Below are 15,084 nucleotides of genomic sequence, written 5' to 3'. Positions count from 1 at the left end.
TCTCGTGAGATATTGTTAGTAGTTAGAGCTCCTGCAAGATAAGACTCAAATAAAAATTTAACAAACCCCTTGAAACTGTTAGGAGCTTGATTAGCATTTGTAAAAGCGAGATAGTTGGTTCCATCCTTGGGGATTGCAGCTCTAACATTATTTAGTGCCATTTTAGAGGAGTAAATTTGAGTGGGTAAGAAAAATTAGAGAGAAAGAGTTTAAAACGAGAGAGAGCGGTTGAGAATTAGAAAAATTAGGTCACTTAGAGATCTCGAAGGCGTAAAGAGGTGTATGTCGAGATGTCTGGGTATTTATAGTAAAAGGTAAATGACTTATCGAGAACTAAAAAAGAAAGTTTGAAATTTGCTTATCGAGAAGTCATATTTAGAGAATAGATACATATCGATATATCATTTTCCTAATTCTTATCGAGAACTAGAAAATGACTTGTCGAGATGTCAAAAATATACCCAGTTTGTCCTGAATGGACTGAATTATTTCCAATTTTTATTTGAATATATCAAAACAAAATCAGAGAACGTTTTATCAAAAGTATCATACTGAAAATTATTTATTAAATAAAATTATTTCAGTCTGAGTTAAAGGCAAGTTTAAATTGTACTTGTCGAGAACTCAAAGTAGATTACTTGAGAACTCCAATACTTATCGAGAAGTCGTAGAGTGACTTATCAAGATGTTCATTCGAGAAGTCTAGTAATGACCTTATTCGAGAAGTCATTCGAGAAGTCATAATAACTTATCGAGATGTCCACGAGAAGTCTAACAAAAACTTTATCGAGAACTCTATCGAGAAGTCAAAATGACTTATTGAGATGTCTACTCGAGAAGTCCAAAACCGACTTATCGAGAACTACTTCGAGAAGCCTCAAAATGACTTATCAAGAAGTCATTTATACTTATCGAGAACTCACTTCTCTATATACTTTTGCTGCTTTTGAGATCTATCTTTTATTAACTTCATACATTGAAAATATGAATTAACAAAAAGACAGTTTACTTAGAATTTGAAAAATTCCAAGTTGACAATAAGTAAAATGAGAAATAAATATGCAGAGAAATCTGAAATATTTATAATTCATATTTCAGTTAATTTCCAATTAATCAAATGAATTTTGATTTATCAGAAATTAATCTGCTGTAAAATATTAGCTGAGTTCTTCCCTTTAGGATGAATAATTAAGCACACCAATTTCACCTACAAGTCTATTGAAAGTAGCTTCATCCAAAGGTTTAGTAAAAATGTCAGCTAATTATTTTTCTGTTGGAACAAAAATTAGCTCAATGGTACCATTTGCAGCATGTTCTCTAATAAAATGTACCTTACATCAATGTGCTTTATTCTAGAATAATTAATTGGATTAACCACAATAGATATAGCACTAGTATTGTCACACATAATTGAAATTTTGTGTAACACTAGGCCATAATCCATTAGCCAATTTATAATTCAAAGCACTTGAGCACATCAACTTCCAGCAGCTATGTATTCAGCCTCAGCTGTGGAAGTTGACACTGATTGTTGTTTCTTGCTATACCAGGATACAAGTCTTTGTCCAATAAACTGATAGCTTCCACTAGTGTTCTTTCTGTCAACCCTGCATTTAACAAAATCTGCATCTGTGTATTCAACAACTTCAAAACATGTTCCCTTAGGATACCATAATCCCAAGTTTGGAGTCCCCTTTAGGTATCTGAAAATTCTCTTCACAACCATCAATTGTAATTCCTTTGGATTGGCTTGAAATCTTACACACAGACATGTTGCAAACATAATGTCTGGTGTATTAGCAGTTAAATACAATAAAGATACAATCATTCCTCTATAACCTGAAATGTCTACACTTTTTCCTTTCTTATCTTCATCCAACTTAGTAGCTGTAGACATAGGTATATATGAAGGTGAATAATCAACCATACCAAACTTCTTCAATAAATCCTTGACATACTTAGTTTGGTTGATGAAGATTCCATCACCTCTTTGACTAACTTGAATTCCAAGAAAGTAACTTAATTCTCACATCATACTTATTTCATATTCACTTCTTATGGATAAAAAACTAAGGTTATTATTTGCTGTATTTATTACTAAGATTCGGGAGCTCAAGGCCTTTAATGGCTGCTCTCGTGTTTCGTAGCTTAATTCTGCCTTTACGAGATGCTTACATATCTCTGTGAATTAGAGAATCAAGCCAAAAAATGTAGTTCTGATTTGTGGGGCGAGACCCCTTATATAGATGTTGAGAGTCCTTGAATTGGATTTGATATAGGAGACTTGGTGGGCAAGTCTCATATTTAGAATGGACTTTGGAGTCCTAGATAGTAGGAAACTGATTCCTTATCCTTTTAGGTCCCCTTGAGGCCAATCTACAAGGATTTATATCCCTACTAGGACTTATCTTAATAGCTGTTTTCCTCCTTTATTTATTAATTACGAAATTAATAAATAATCAGGACTTTTGGGCCTTCTTTGTTCCATCAGGCCTGATCTGGTCCATCAGGCCTGATCAATGTGTTGACCTTCTTGGTCTGAATGTCATACATCTTCTTATTGGGCCTAGCAGCCCTACACCTTGTAATATTTAATTATACAATCAGGATTTATTTATCCCTATCATTTGCCCCCCAACTTTTGGGAAACATTGATTAGGTTTCGCAGAAGTTAAGTCTATTCATTCCCTTACAGGGTTTCATTTTTGCGTAAAGTGTGGAGCGACCTACACATTTACAATGACTTTTCCTTTAATTCAGGAATTATCTTAATTTCCAGGAATTCTTCCCTAATTTTATGGATTTTTCCCTTAATTTCTGGGGTTTTCCCTGATTTTCTGGGATTTATCCTTAATTTCTGGATTTTCCCCTAATTTTATGGATTTTTCCCTTAATTTCTGGGTTTTTCCCTGATTTTCTGGGATTTATCCTTAATTTCTGGATTTTCCCTAATTTTCTGGGATTTATCCTTAATTTCTGGATTTTTCCCTAATTTTCTGCCATAAAATCGATCAGGATGTATAGAAAATCGATCAAGATTCCTGACCGATTTCGATCAGGATCCTGATCGAACTAGCTCAGGAACTAACATTCTGGTCGACGTGATCTTCGATCAGGATCTATGCGGAATCGATCAGGACTCTGATCAAACTGGCCTTCAAAGTGACACTCTAGTCGACTGAAACATGGGCTTAATCGACCAGAATTCCTGATCGATTTCGATCAGGATTCTGATCGAACTAGGTTGCTTTCTACCGTTCTGATCGAATGAAATATTGATCTGGATTCTCTTCTGTGTCGATCAGGACTCTGATCGATCTTAGTGTTTTTCTTCCTTCTTTCTCGAATGAGATATCGATCAGGATCCTTTTTGGGGTCGATCAGGACTCTGATCGAACTTAGGGGATTTCTTTCCTTCTGTTCGAATAAAGTATCGATCAGGATCCTGTTTGGCATCGATCAGGACTCTGATCGAACGTAGGGGATTTCTTTCCTTCTGTTCGAATAAAGTATCGATCAGGATCCTGTTTGGCGTCGATCAGGACTCTGATCGAACTTAATAGGTTTCTTCCCTCTTGATCGATTGAAGTATCATTTAGGATTTTTTTCTTTGTCGATTAGGACTCTGATCGAACCATTTTAAAATTCTGGTCGATTTTTGACCCTTCATTTTCCACAGTAGCTTCTAGATTATTCCTGATATTTCTGGTAGATGGGCTTTTAGGTTGGGCCTGGCTAAATGGGCCTAGAAACGCCTCGTATTCCAAGCTTTTCTCCTATATAAGTGTAGTGTGAAGTGAGAATCCTCACTTCACTTCACATTTCTCATTTTCTCTCATAAATCTCTCTAGAGTTCTCCCTTTGAGAAGGCGATTTCCGGCGTCCTCAGCCACCGCAGCTCCACCTTTCTCAGGTTTTTCTGGGTTTCAAGCCTTCAATCGAAGCATATCAACGGCGGATCGTGACTTGGCTCATTTGCAGAAGATGAATGTCTCTAAGAGAGGTACAAACATTCAAATTTAATCTCCATATACTTCCCTACTTGATATGATTAACTCGAGAGGTGATGAATATCCCTCTCTATCGGAGTTATATTCGTATAACCATGGTAACACCTTTCATGAGTTAGATGGTAGGATAGAGTCCATGAACACCCTGTACAGACTTCCACCCCACCTTAGGATCACTCCAGCCGCCCCTGGGGATAGGACTTGTAATTGGGAGGGGGATACTTTGTTTATCTATCGAGGAGCCCTGACTGCGGGTCTTAGGTTCCCATTCCATGAATTTATTCCTCGCTTGCTTGCCGATGTAGAAATTAACCCTTGTCAACTCCCTCCTAACGCTTGGAGGAACATTATCTGTTTTATGGTCCTTTGTCTTAGAAACAATTTTCCTCTTTCCGTAGCTGTCTTTAGGAACGTTTTCCAATTCTATAATAGCGCCATGAGTCAACCAGGTTGGGTTTTAATTCCTCAACGACCCAAAATCCCTCATATCTTTGATAGTAATTCCATAGTTGAGAACAACCCCAAATGGAGGGACGAATTTGTGATGCTGACCTGGGCTGGGGGTGATTGGGCCACACTCTTTCGTAGGCCCTTTTGCAAAGTGTCAGATGGGAGTCCAGGTAGCATCAGATTATCTGATGAGGAGGAGGTGGCCTACCAAGCCTTAATTTCAGATGATGGGAAAACAGACACCTGGACCCTCTTAGAGGAGTTTTCCTTGAAGAAAGTCGGTCTCTCTCAGGCCAGTGATAAGGGTAAATTTATAACTGGATAACCATTTTTCCTTCCCTTTAATTGTAACGTTTTATCTCTCCTGCAATTTAATATTCTTTCTATCTTTCTTTTTCAGCTTGCGAGACCATCAATAATGTCAACAGGCCCAAAGAAGGGGAGTCAGGCCGCCAGAAGAGGGCCAAGCTAAACAAGGACCCCAGGAGCAAACCTGACGGTCCTTCTTTTCTTAAGCCCCACGTCTCGGTGGTCGAGTTGGGGGACGATGTGGATCCTCCACTTAAGGCACATTCCTTCAGGCCTAACTGGGGCTTCAGGAGGAGCGATACGGTGGTTGGATCCACCAAACACGCTAAGGATTGGTCGTACCATTCCATCACTCCCCATGACTTTACTGACATTGTTACGGGGAGTGATATCGAGACTATTGAGCTTCTGGGTTCTCAAGCCCTAGCTTGCGGTAACTTTCTTTTTTCTCTTTTTCTTTGAATCCCAACTTTCTCGTATTTCAACGAACTTGTGCTAACTCATACATATTTCTTTGTAGAGTAATACCTACTTCCAGGCGGCCCTTCACCAGGCTAGGTCCTGGAAGGGTAACTCAGATGGGTTTGAGAAGGAGATGAAGAAATGGGAGGAGAGAGCCAAGGTCCTAGAGAAGAAGCTGGACACGAAGAAAGAGGAGCTGGCTAAGGCTCATTCCGAGCTGGTGAAACTTAGGAGCGATAAGGATAAGCTCATTGATGACTACATGGATTCTGACAAGTTTAAGAATCTCATGGAGATTCATGATGAGGGTCTTTATTCCCTACAGTTTACTCAGGGATGGGATGCGGCCGTAAAGGCGGTTTCTGAGAAGCACCCGGGCTTAGTCGACCCTAAGGACTTTATAAGTCCCGAGCAGGCTGAGTCGAAGGACAACATAGATGCCCTCTTTAACTCCCCTCAGCCAGATGATCGCATCTTGGATCCTAACGCTGCTTCTCCTCCCGCTTCTCCTGCGAAGGATGCTGAAGGCGCTGATAAGGAGCAAGAGAATGAAGGCTCCTGCATGGAGGAGTAGTTTTTCTATTCTGTAATTTTATCCTTAACTTATGTCTGGACTTTTGTTTGTATTAAAACTTATTACCCTCCGGGGTTATTTTATATGCTACTTTCCTTATTCACATCTCTCTCCTTTATTTTTCCGACACTTTAATATTCAAACTTGGCCTAATGGGCCACACAAGTATTATCACAACTCAAACATCCATAGGTTGAAATAATTTTGAACTCTTCAATTTCAAGTCTGGTTTTCCAAAACCTTACATAATATGGGTTCGACCCTGATCAATAATAGCTAGAAAATAAATATCCTACGCAAACAAAGCTTCAAGGTGCTTTTAAACCTACTTGTCACAATGACAAGTGAGAATCGTACTTCGACTATCTTACACGTAGTAAACCTTCAGGTTCTATGCGTGCCAGGTTCTCGGGACTTCAAAACCATCCATAGTCTCCAGCTTGTAGGTTCCTCTACCCTGAACGCTCTTAACTTTGTACGGCCCTTCCTAATTTGGGGCAAGTTTCCCTTTCTGTCCTACCCCAAAAGCTTCTATCTTCCTCAAGACTAGGTCACCTTGTTTAAAGAACCTTTCTTTAACCTTGTTTAAAGAACCTTTCTTTAACCCTTAAGTTGTAGTAGAATGAAGCCTTCTTCTGATACTCTACTATCTTTGCATGTGCTTCATCTCGCACTTCATCGATTAAGTCTAGAGCCAACCTTTGTCCTTCCTCATTTTCCTCAGCATTGAAAGCCTGAATCCTTGGAGAGGAATGTGATATCTCCACTGGAACTACTGCTTCTGCCCCATACGCCAACATAAAGGGAGTTGCTCCTGTCGTGACTCTACAAGTAGTCCTATAGGCCCACAATATGGGAAGTAACTCATCCACCCAATTATTTCTTGACTTACTCGGTCCTCTTCTTTAGTCCATCCAGGATTATTCGATTTGCTACTTCTGCTTGCCCATTGGCTTGTGGGTGAGCCACGGAGGTGAACCGTAACTCAATTTCATTTTCTTCACAATACTTCTTGAATTCCTCGTTGTTAAACTGCGTTCCATTGTCGGTGACTAGGACACGGGGAATTCCATATCGGCACATAATGTTTTCCCACAGGAATTGTGCAACTTATTTAGTTGTGATTTTTGCCAAGGGTTTGGCTTCAATCCACTTAGTGAAATAATCAATGGCTACAATCAGGAACTTCCTTTGTGCCGTGGCCATAGGGAAAGGCTCTAAAATATCCATCCCCCATATAGTAAAGGGAATAGGCGAGTTGATAGATGTCAACATCTCGGGAGGTTGTCTAAGAACAGGTGCATGCTTCTGACAGCGGTCGCACTTCTTCACATATTCTTTGGCATCAGCCATCATTTCCGGCCAATAAAAGCCTAGACGAGTTATCTTATGAGCCAAGGCCCTGCCCCCCAAGTGTTGTCCACAAATACCTTCATTCACTTCTTCAAGAGCCAAGCGTGCCTCATCGGGCCTGAGACACCTCAAGTAGGGAACCACGAAAGATCTTTTGTAAAGAATCCCATCTATCAAAGAGTACCTTAGTGCTCGAACAGTTAACTTCTGTGCTTCAATTGCATCACTTGACAACCAACCGGTTTGAATGTGAGCCTTGGTAGGATCAATCCATGACGTCCCCAGGCCTATGGGAGCCACAAGCTTACCATCTATGCTTCGTGTCTTCAAAACACGGAAGTACACACTTCCCGAACTTTCTTCTATCTCAGATGAAGCAAACTTTGATAGCGCATCTACCTTAGCATTTTCTTCCCTTGGAATGTGTTCAACATGGCATTCATTAAATCGGGTCATCACATCCCTTACTAGGCGGACATACTTAGCCATCGTATCATCCCTTGCCTCAAATTCTCCCTTTACCTGGGATATGATCAGCTTCGAGTCTCCACAGACCTTTAAGTTTTTGACTCTAAGTGTCCCAGCTAGACCCAGGCCAGCAATCAGGGCTTCATACTCTGCCTCATTGTTTGTGGTTGGGAAGTCTAGCTTCATAGCATACTCAATTAAGAATCCATCAGGGCTTTGCAAAACCAACCCTGCTCCACTGGAATTTGTTTTTGATGCTCCATCAAAATAGAGAACCCAATATTCTTTCTCCTTATCATCCTTCTCTCTGTCCCCATTATCGACTCCCTTGTCTTGAGGTATGGTATCTTTCTGCCCCCCGACTTCTTGGTTGGGTATGGTACATTCCACCACGAAGTTAGCTAGTGCCTGAGCTTTTATGGCCGTACGTGGCTTATACTTGAGATCGAACTCTCCCAACTCTATTGCCCACTTAATCAATCTCCCACTTGCCTTGGGACTGTGAATGATATTTCTTAGTGGCTGATTCGTTAGCACCTCAATCTGATGAGCCTGAAAGTAAGGACGCAGTTTTCTCGAAGCCATTACCAAGGTTAGAGCAAATTTCTCAATAGTTGAATAATTCAATTCAGCACCATGCAGAATTTTGCTGACATAATATACGGGTTTCTGGACTTTTAGCTCCTCCTTAACCAACACCGCGCTCAAGGCGCTCTCTGAAACGGCCAAGTATAAGAATAAAACTTCATTCAAAGATGGTTTGGCCAACAACGGGGCCTGAGCCATATACTTCTTTAACTCTTCGAATGCCTTCTGGCTTTCCTCATTCCATACAAAGTCTTTGATATTCTTTAGTGACTTGAAGAATGACAAGCACTTGTCTCCTGACTTGGAGATAAATCGTCCTAGCGCAGCGACCCTTCCTGTGAGCTTCTGAACATCCTTGACAGTTTTTGGTGGTTCCATGTCCAGGATTGCCTTTATTTTATCAGGGTTAGCCTCAATTCCTCTCTTTGAGACCATTAATCCTAAGAATTTCCCAGATCCTACTCCGAAAGCGCACTTCGTAGGATTTAACATCATCTTGTGGTACCTCAGGATCTCAAAAGCTTCCCTCAAATGGGTAATATGATCAGTCTTTACTAGACTCTTGAGTAACATGTCATCAACATAGACTTCCATAGTCTTACCAATAAGATCCTTAAAAATTTTATTTACCAACCTTTGATAGGTGGCTCCCGCATTCTTAAGACCAAACGCCATAATAAGATAACAATAAACACCAAAGTCAGTGATAAATGATACCTTTGGAATGTCATCCTTGTGCATCTTAATCTGATTATATCCGCTAAATCCATCCATGAAACTCAGCATCTCATGCCCAGCAGTGGCATCAATCAAAGTATCAATCCTTGGCAATGGAAAACAGTCTTTAGGGCATGCATCATTCAGATCAGTGAAGTCTATACACATCCTCCACTTTCCATTAGCCTTCTTCACCATTACAGGGTTTGCTAACCACTCCCGAAATTGAATCTCCTCAATGAAACCAGCCTCTAGGAGCTTCTCTACTTCCTGTTTTATAGCCTCTTGTCTTTCCGGGGCAAAATTTCTTTTCTTTTGTTTCACTGTCTTCCGGCTTGGATCCATGTCTAGCTTGTGAGTAATCAACTCGGGGTCTATGCCTGGCATATCAGCTGCTGACCATGCAAATACATCACTATTTTCTTGCAAAAATTTCACCAACTTCCCTCTAAGGGGCTCCTCTAGTGTGGCTCCAATGAAAGTCATCCTCTCAGGATTCTCGGGGTCTAAAGGAACCGAAACCAAGCCTTCTGCTGGCTTTCCTCTCTTCTTATCATTTTCTCGGACATCCATATCTTCAATAGGAAGAACCTACCCCCCGACTCCATCTGCCCTCAAAGAGGCCACATAACAGCTTCTAGCCATTTTTTGATCTCCTTTCTCTTCTCCAATCCCGTTTCGGGTGGGAAACTTCATAACTGAATGGTAGGAAGAGGGGACTGCCTTAAAGGCATGTATCCCTGTTCTCCCCTTGATAGCATTATAAGTTGAACTAGCCTTTACTACCACGAAATCCAATATCTGCGTTGCTTGTCTTAGTTCCGTACCTATGGTGGTTGGCAGTTTGATTATTCCTTCCACAGGACATTCTACTCCAGCAAATCCATATATCGGCATGTCGGTTGGTGTCAACTGGGAATCGTTATACCCCATCCTTAGAAAGGCGTCGTGGAGCAATATATCCACAGATGCACCATTATCCACAAGAACCCTCTTAACCGGGCTATTTCCTATTATTGGTGTTATGACCAACGGGTCATCATGAGGAAACTTTGCGCCCTCTAGGTCAGAATCATCAAAAGCCAATGTTACTTCTGTCCTGGCCCTCTTCGGGGCTTCTCCAACAATATGCATAACCTCTCTAGTATATTCCTTTCTTGAATTTTTGGACAATCCAGCAGCAGTCGGACCTCCAAAGATCGTGTTTATCACAGGTCCTCGAGGGCGTCGTGGTCCTCCAAAAATTGCATTTATAACCGGCCCTCTAGGTTGGGGATTCCGCCCCTGATCGTCTTGGTCCCTCCTACGATCTTCAAAATTCTTCCTTCCACTATTATTTCTGTCCCCTCCATCTCCAGTATACTTGTTCAGTTCTAGGATATTTATCCTTTGCAATATATTCTAGATCAGTTTTCCGCTTCTTGCCTCCAGTGGGCTCATTACTTATTACAGTCTTCCTCATACTTTCTTCAACCTTGATATACTTCCGTGCCCTCTCTTGGAGCTGCAACATGCTTTCAGGGAGGCGTTTGGCCAAGGACATCTTGAAAAACTCGTCCCTAGTTCCTTGTTGCAGTGCTATCATGGCTACCTTATCATCAAGGTCCAGGACTTTTAAAGCCTCTTTTGTGAAACGATTCAGGTAATCTCTCAAGGATTCCTTAGCTCCCTGCACAATACTCATAAGAGATGCTGAACTTTTCTCATGGACTCTTCCGCTGATGAATTGCTTAATAAAAGCCTGACTTAACTCTCTGAATGATCCAATAGAGTTTGGGGGTAAGCGACTGTACCATCTTTGAGCCATACCCGACAGGGTTTGAGGGAAGGCCCGGCACTTAATAGCGTCATTCACGGGTTACAGCAGTAGTGTATTAGAGAATGTCCTGACATGGTTAGCGGGGTCTCCGGTGCCATCATAGGCTTTGATAGTGGGCATCTTGAATTTCCTTGAGATATGGGCATTCATTATTTCTTCTGTGAAGGGTGTAGTTGGATCATCATGATCTCCAAGGGGAAGGAGATTGCTTGGATCAGTTCTTGGGAAGACAGCCCTTCTTCGTACCGGACCATCCAAGTCTATGACAAGAGGACGATTTCTCCCCCTAGGAGGTATCTGGGGTCTGGTGGCCTGGTGAGCTTCCAAGTCACGCCTCAGCCTTTGGATCTCAGCCTCATGAGCCCTTATCCTTTCCTGCACTTCCTGGGGATTCGCCCATTGGGTGCTTCGAGGGCGTTGCCTTCCATCGGCCATCGGCTCCTTGCCTGGACGTCTCCTTCTTGGGGCCACTTCATCATCCGAAGATTCAGAATCTCTCTCAGTGTAAGGACCAGAAAATTCCCGATCCTCGGGGATAGGAGCCAAACCTCGTATATAAGGGGGCGATTGTCCTCGTGCTTCACTTCGCCCAGCATATCCACTTCCTCCAACCTCGGGGTAAAGGGGCATCCCATAAGCGGGGTTAGTAGTAACAACAGTTGAATATTCATACCCGACGGGTCGAGAATTCACAAGTATATGTACTTGTTGAACTTGAGGATTCGTACCTTGAATAGTCGGGGGAGTCGTCCCTTGTGGCTGAGGTTGAGTTGCCCCTATCTGGGTTTTCGCTTGAGTAGATGCATAAGTTGAGTGGGGAGGAATCTCCACGGTTGACAAAATCACCTGAGTTGTCCCTGATGGTGTTCCCTCCTCCAGAGCGCTAGTTGTTCTCCGTGTTCTCACCATGGTTGTTGTTCACGTTCCCACAGACGGCGCCAAATGTTATGGCTGCTCTCGTGTTTCGTAGCTTAATTCTGCCTTTACGAGATGCCTACGTATCTCTGTGAATTAGAGAATCAAGCCAAAAAACATAGTTCTGATTTGTGGGGCGAGACCCCTTATATAGATGTTGAGAGTCCTTGAATTGGACTTGGTATAGGAGACTTGGTGGGCAAGTCTCATAATTAGAATGGACTTTGGAGTCCTAGATAGTAGGAAACTGATTCCTTATCCTTTTAGGTCCCCTTGAGGCCAATCTACAAGGATTTATATCCCCAATAGGACTTATCTTAATAGTTGTTTTCCTCCTTTATTTATTAATTACGAAATTAATAAATAATCAGGGCTTTTGGGCCTTCTTTGTTCCATCAGGCCTGATCTGGTCCATCAGGCCTGATCAATGTGTTGACCTTCTTGGTCTGAATGTCATACATCTTCTTATTGGGCCTAGCAGCACTACACCTTGCAATATTTAATTATACAATCAGGATTTATTTATCCCTATCATCACTTTTCATGAGTTTAGAGAATATTTGACATAGCTTTTCATTTATAGAACCAAAAATGATATCATCCATATAGATTTGAACTAGGATCATATCATTATCATGCTGATTGTAGAAGAGAGTCTTGTCAATTATACCTCTAGTGAAACCATGTTTGATCAAGAATTCTGATAATGTCATACCAAGCTCTAGGTGCTTGCTTTAGTCCATAGAGAGCCTTGAGTACTTTGTATACGAAGTCTGGAAATTTGGATCTTCAAAGCCAGGTGGCTGTTGCACATAAACCTCTTCTTCCAACTCACCATTAAGGAATGCACTCTTTACATCCATTTGATACCCCTTAAAGTTTGAGTGTACAGCAAATGCAAGAAAGATCCTTATTGCTTCAAGTCTTGGAACTAGAGCAAAAGTTTCATCATAATAAATTTCTTCCTCCTGTGAGTCGCCTTTTGCAACCAACCTTGCTTTGTTTCTTGTGACAATCCCATTTTCATCCATTTGTTCCTGAACACCCACTTTGTTTCAATTACACTTCTATTCTTTGGTGCAGGAACCAACTCCCAAATTTTATTTTTTTCAAACTGATTTAGCTCCTCTTGCATAGCAGATATCCAATCAGGATCAAGTAGAGCTTCCTCAGTTTTCTTAGGCTCAACTTGTGAAAGAAAACATACATGAAGATATTAATTTGCAGTTGCATTTCTAATCCTCACTCCAATAGTTGGATCACCATTAATTGTTTCTCTTGTGTGACTCTTGTAATATCCGGGATATATCGTGTAATTATTTTGGTATTAAATAATTATTAGGTGTGTTCAATATCTATTCTGTGAGTTAATTGTTAAATGTTATTTGTACTTGGATATTCAAAAATAATATTAATTGAGTATTTTAATTTTTATATGTCCAAAATAAAACATAGATAATTGTCATATCTTCCTAATTATTTTTATGTTGATTTACGGATTTATAAGGATTATATAAAATTTATAAAATCTTTTTCTGAGTATTTATAATCTATTTTATAAAAACGGGAACCAATCGACGTCATCCGTTGTTATGTTTTTGGAACCCGAAACTCTTCCGAGAACTCCATCCTAACCTAATTGTAATATTCCGAGCATATACCATGTTTCGACTTTTTCGATTCGGCGTACGGTTTGTTCTGCGCGGGTCTCGGCGCAATATTTTCGATACAATATTCGTTTCGCTAAATCAATAAAACCCGTATTTTTGATAAACGGGAGCTTTTTATTAAACTATCCCAATTATCACTTCGTAGTACGTGTAACCAGGCGCTGAGACCAAGACCGCAGTACAAATTGTACTGATTTGGATAATTATCCCAAAAACCGATACCGTTTGGATCAGTTTTTATAAATAAACGTACCATTTTATATCCGGAATGATCCAACGGGATACTAATTTTCCGTAATTATAAATAGCCTTTTTCCGTATTTTATTTCGTATCAAAATCATTTGCAGATAGTTAATTCTATAATTTTCAGAGAAAAACCCTAATTACAAAAACTATTCTAAGAATCAAATAGCAAAATGAAGGCGTTACCGATCTCTGTTTTCAAAGCTTGAGTAACCAAAACGAAGGATTTGAAGTGTTCTATCAGATTCTGAGCTTTGTTTCACTGCAGAATCAAAGGTTTATTTTCTGGAAATTTATTTATTTTCGAATTAAATTTATTAAAAATATGAATTTTTGTTCGGATGATTGTTTGTATGATTTGATGATTGCATGTTGTAGAGCTTGTTTTCTTGATGATTTTGATATATTATACTTCTGATTTGGAGTTCAATAACATGTTCAAATTTGAGTTTGATTTTCGAATTTTAAAATTAGGGTTTATAACCCGCATGAATGTTCTTAATTGAAATTTGGGGGTTTCTTATTCTGAAATAGATTGATGTTGTGGTATAATATATTGTATTCTCTGTGAAATTTGCAATCTAGTCGTACACGTTTCATGAATCAACGAGGTCTGTAGAGAAGGGAGTTGTGTTTTGAAGTTTACATCGAACCCGCCGGAAACCGGCGAGTTTCTTGATCAAATTCCGGCCAAGTCTGGGGTTATTGATGAATTTTGATTGCAGATATAGGTTCCTGGTGTTGTGTAGTTTAATTCTGGAGGTGATGGTGGTGGGAGGATGCCGGAGGTGAATTCTCCGGCCACCCCCGATTTTTCCGGCGACTGGAACTGCAAAATTGCAGTTTGGTCCCTGTACTTTTGAAAATGATGAAGTTTGGTCCCCAGGTTTCCAGACTTTGCAAAAATTGGATTCCTTTTTTAAAAATGTTTAAGAATCATATTTCCTATTTATTTTTATTATAAAAATTCGTTTTTAATTTCTGAAAATTCTAAAAATTAGTATTTTAATTCCGAAAATTATTTTTAATTCAGAAATAAATCTGAATTAATTAGTTAATTAATTTCAGTTAATTTCTAATAGATTAATTGGTCAATTAATTTGGAAATTAATTGATTAATTGATTTAATTAATTATTAATTGATTTTAATTAATTATTTAATTAGATATAATTACTTAAAAATGATTTAAAATTCCGAAAAATAGTTTCGAGCTTTAAAATATTATTCTAAATTATTTCCAAGGCTCGATAATTAGTATAAAATTGTTTCAGAGCTAGAATTGGCCAACCGAACCCTGTTTATTAACCCGAAATTAATCCAACGACCCGTTTTAATTTCGAAAAATGTTTTAAAAATCATTTTTAAATACCCGAAAGCCTATTTATGACCCGAGACTTCTTTATAAATAATATATCATTGAGTTCGTGATGTATTATGTGTTATATGTGACTTGTTAATTAACTATCAGTCTATATATTCGGTGTTTACTTGATTATTACATAAA

Source organism: Apium graveolens, chromosome 3, assembly GCF_009905375.1.
Source record: "Apium graveolens cultivar Ventura chromosome 3, ASM990537v1, whole genome shotgun sequence".
NCBI classification, from domain to species: domain Eukaryota; kingdom Viridiplantae; phylum Streptophyta; class Magnoliopsida; order Apiales; family Apiaceae; genus Apium; species Apium graveolens.
Note: the sequence above shows the minus strand (reverse complement) of the source record.